This window comes from Rhinopithecus bieti, unplaced genomic scaffold, assembly GCF_001698545.2.
Source record: "Rhinopithecus bieti isolate Rb0 unplaced genomic scaffold, ASM169854v2 scaffold_12478, whole genome shotgun sequence".
NCBI lineage: Eukaryota > Metazoa > Chordata > Mammalia > Primates > Cercopithecidae > Rhinopithecus > Rhinopithecus bieti.
The window spans coordinates 1,085,824-1,090,740 of NW_016807367.1; the positions used below are offsets into that span (position 1 = coordinate 1,085,824).

The window sequence follows — 4,917 nt, forward strand, 5'->3', positions numbered from 1 at the left end:
TTTTTCTAGATAGAGTCTCGCTCTGTTGCCCAGGCTGAAGTGCAGTGGTGCAATCTCAGCTTACTGCAACCTTCACCTCCCAGGTTCAAGCAATCCTCCTGCCTCAGCCTCCTGAATAGCTGGGATTACAGGCACCCGCCACCATGCCTGGGTAATTTTTGTATTTTTAGTAGAGACGTGGTTTCACCATATTGGTCAGGCTAGTCTTGAACTCCTGACTTCAGGTGATCCACCTGCCTAGGCCTCCCAAAGTGCTGGGATTATAGGCGTAAGCCACTGAGTCCTGCTGGGAGTATATTTAAAATCTTCTTTACACATTTTTCTCTACCAAGGATGTGCTCCAGCAGGAACCAACTAACAATGAATCTCTCCAAGTCTTATTCTCTTGCTGTCTCTATTAATCCCTTAAAATTCCTCCCAACACTCAGGCCGCACAGTTTCTTTCCTCTCTTCCTCAGCACTTTACTATATAGATGAATTTACCCTTTCTGGTTTCTGCCCCATATCTTAGAACGTCAACACTCAGATTGAAAGAGCCTATCATTACCAAGCAGGATAAATTTTAAAAATAAATTCATACATAGTGATATCAAAACGAAACTCCAGAGCATTGAGGTAAAAAACACAATCGTAAAAGGTACAAGAGGATACGGAGGATTACCTACAAAGGAGTGAGAGTCAGATCAAAAGGGTACTGCTCATCAACCAAAGCAGTCTCAAGAAAATAATGGAATAGCTTAGAAATGTTCAGGAAAAATCTATTTGAACTTAGAGTTCTATAACAAGCCAAGCTAACATGCAGAGAGAGAGAGCAAAATACCTTCTCAGACACACCAGCCCTTAGAAACATGTATTACCCACTCTGATGGAGAAGGGAGGAAAAGCAAAAGAAAATCTACCAAAGATGTGCTCCAGCAGGAAGAAAAATGAATCCAAAAGGTAATCATGGGCTATAAGCAGTAAAGGAGAATGCATTCATGTTTTATTTTTGTAATTAGAAAGTAATCTTTTCCAAAGGTTGGGGAGAAAAGATACTGATAATAATTTATGTTTATTTCTATTCCATTTTACCTTTGCATAATATGTCACTATAGTTTACAAAGTGCTTTCCTATAAATTTCCAGTAGCCAGAATCACAGGACCTACAAAAATGTTTTAAGAGGGCTATGTTAGGATAAATATTAATTCCAATAAAACTTGGAAATGTGATCTCTGAGTCTAGTAAGATATTTCTTGCCATGGACACTGGCTGGCTTCTACAATCATTATGATGACAACATCACTGGGTCTAAGAAGAATTGATGAACATGAACTTTAGCAACTTCTTTTATTCTTTTAACTCTGCCTACCAAGTTGAACTAGATTATGGACTGGTAGAGAAGGAGATGAACGGAGGGAAGAACTATAATAGTTCAGATTGGCTGATGCGTTCAAAAGGAACTCATGAGATGTTCAGGCTCTGAGGTTTATGAACTAGAGAGGACTCTCGCCACCAGGGTGTGTCAGGGAGGCCACTACTCTGCCCAGGAAGCCTTCTAATGACAGATCCTAGGTTCCCCAAAGGCGCCTGTTGAGAGGCTCATGGTGCTATTGCCTATGTCATAGGCCACGAATTTAGGGCTTGGAATCTCTCACTTGAACTTTTTTACACCATCCCTGATGTGTGCCAGAAAAAGAGCAGCTGCCAAAAAGCAGACATTTTCCTGTCTCTAAAAATAAAACACTGGCAACGCTTCAGGCTCCTGTGCCAAGATCTGGCCCTTCCCAGGATAAACAATAGATCGCCAAGCCGATCGGAGAGCAAATACTGAGTGCTGAAGTATGTCTATGTCTAAGTCCAGCCTGAAATGCCTAGGTCAGGGCATGTGCACTCGAAAGCCAGGAAGCCAGAGAAGGCCCTCCCTCCTCCGCAGCTGATGGAGGGCAGCTGTTGCACCCAGCCATGGACCAGGTGTGGCTGAGTGGAGGCCTCAGGTTACACCCAGACCTTGACCCAGCTGAAGTCACAGAGTCCCTATCAGGTCCCGCCCCTAGAGCTCTGGAGTGCATAGTGACAGATCTGAGGGCCTGTGAGATCCTGTCCGGAGAAAGCTCCCTGGGAAGGGAAGAGTTTCAAAAGCATCCCTCTACATTCGTCACTCAGGGCTGTGCTCGTCACCTGTCAAAACCCCTCATGCCCAGCTGAGAGCCCTCACCTGCTAGATACAGGACAGCAAAACCTCCTGAATACAGGAATGCTATAGTAACAGTGTTCCCACTCTAATTGCCTCCCAACTCATCAAATCCTTCTACAGCACGTGTTCAAGCCCCTGAGCCTTGTCATTAGGGTTCAAACCTTCCAGACCATAGCTTGGCTTTTTGCTGGTTTGGGGACTTAAGAAGGCTAAGAGGGGGTTAGGGGAGGAGAGGGCCTAAATATAGCAAATATTTGCAGGCATAATCACTCCATAAACATGCTTCAGTGGAACAGAGTGTAGGGCCGACCCAGATGACGGATGTCACTCACCCAAGTGTCACATCATAAATAAAATTGAATGAGCCCATTCTCTCGCAGAACCAGAGTGACGCCTGTTCCCACTATAAATATTTATGAAGTCATCGTCCTTAAAAGACTTCATTTTTCCAGGTAAGTAGACTTTAAGGAAAAAGTTAAGCAGAGCTTTGCCTGCAATTATGGAATAGTCACCATAGCTTTTCAATGGGTAGTCCATGGAAAGGAAAAGAAAAGAGAAAGAAGATAAGGAAAACAAGACTCTGTTCCATGGGGCTTCTGCACAAAGATCTCATTTATGCCAGTCAAAGTTCATTCTCATTCAAAAAGTGACAGCCTTCTCTGGGAAGAAGAAACCAGAAGCAGAAACCAGAAGAAGACCTATCAGTCCCGTTTCACCCAGGCTTGTGTAATGAAGGGGCGCAAACAGATTCTTGTCACCCAAATTCCAACCCCTCCCACCACCTCTGCTAGGAGAGACATTCTCCTTTGCATTCTCACTCTCCCGGTCTGTCTCTTAGTAACAGAAAAAATGTACACCTCACCCCATTACTATGCTCATTTGAAAAGAATTCTCAGAATGTGAGGATGTGTGTCTGGGTGGCTCTCTGGGTGTTTATGCAAAGTCTACTACTTTTGCCCATAGTTACTCTTCCTGATTGCATGAGGAATGGCACCTCGGAAACCTTACTGGCATCTGACAAGCTTTTCCTGTGCTCCATGCACTCAGGAGGAGCAAACACCTCCTCCGAGCTTAGGAGCACTCCAACTAGTCCCCTTCTCCAAGGCACTGTGGCAGTCTGGAGACCTGGAACTCTCAAGCCATTGTCTCCACTACAATACGTGCTAATTTTCATGTCACGTTGCAACTTCCATGTTACTCATCTCCTGACTGCACCAAAGCCCTCGCCCAAGTCCATCAAGCCTGTTTCTTTCCCAGGGATGGCCTTGTGCCTGGGCTCTCTTCCCCTCCAAACTCCGGGGTGGCCCCTGCTTTATCAGACTGAACTGGCTCTAGGAGAAAAGTTGATGATCATCTTGCTTTAGCCTCCGGAAAGTCTTGCTCCACAAAGAACAAGAGTCTCTGGTTTTGTGAAATGAGTCACAGGCTGCCTTGACCATGCCTATCTGGGGAGGCCAGGGCTGCCATGTATGGTCTGTGCTCCGTGCCACCCACCTCTCGCTGTCAGCCCAAGCCCTTTGCCAGGACAGCCTGAGTCATAAAACTCAGCACATTCCTCAAGGGTTGGCTAGTCTTTCCTTGTTATTACTTTGCTTTTGTTTTATGCAGCACCTGGTTTCGTTTTAAAAACCCAAATAAAAATCACACGGGCAGGGCGGGAGTGGGGAAATACGAAGAAAAGCAAAGGGCTCTAACTCCCCAAACAGGGAGGCACAGGGCAGGACAGAGATGGGACTGCAGCTGAGGGGCTGGGGAGAGCTAGGATGTGCCACTAATGAATTGATTTGACCACAATCTTCCTTGCTGTATATGATAAAGCACTTGATGCCCAGGTCTCTTCCCCACCCTCCCATCCCCAAATTAGGCCGCAGTACAGTACTCATTAGTCATGTGATCTTCCCGAAGCCCCTTCACTTTCTGAGTGTCCTCAATCAATGGACATACATCTCGGATGAATCCTAAGGAACATTCTAGTTACAACACTCTGAGTCTATGAACCTGCCGGTTCCCTTTTTCTTGGATACAAGCCCTAACCCACGTGTGAGGGAATATGTTTCCACAAGCAAACATTTGCTCTTTGCCTTTTGGGGATTTAGGAATGGGGGATAGAAAAGCAAGAAGGTGTAGACCCCACCATAGCAATGCTGCTGGTCAAATTGAACTTCTGCAGCCAGGTTACTGTTGCACTCATCTGTAAAGCTGTTAAGACTTCATTTTTAGAATTAAAACAGAATTCTAATCAGCTATCCCTTGCATATAGTAAAAAACAAATGATGAATTAATGATAACCATTACCTTGGAGAACTGTATTTTATTGGACCAGGAAAAGCCCAGAAGTTAAGAGATTAAAACCTGGATCATGAAGTACTAGACTCGGAACCTCAACAAAGGCCTTTCTCTCCTACTGCCTGAGATGTCTACCGGGGCTGGCCAGGGCAAAACTCCGGAGGTTCCTGAGTGGCTGCAGGGCTGCCTTTTCAACGCATGCTTTTGGAGAGCTTAATGGAAACCATACGAAGGTTGCTGGGAATCAGACCAGATGGCTCCCGGGGAATGTATTTAACCCAACCTAGGGCTAAGAGACAAAATAATCACTAGGAGTTTGAGGGACGGGAGGCAGGGGTGGTGCTGCGACTTTTAATTGTATTTTCTATTCAACAAAATCCTAAGAGAAGGACGGCGGTCTTGGTAACTAGGAGTAAATGGAAGGGGTGTGGGGGGCAGAAAGCGGGGACTGGGGAGG

The 4,917-nt window shown here is 45.5% G+C and overlaps 1 protein-coding gene across 3 annotated transcripts in view; it reads right to left on the minus strand.

Annotated features, from left to right (window-relative positions):
• Positions 1-4,917, minus strand: part of CUNH4orf51 (chromosome unknown C4orf51 homolog) — a 69,843-nt gene that overhangs the window by 21,050 nt on the left and 43,876 nt on the right. The gene's annotated exons all lie outside the window — the stretch shown is intronic.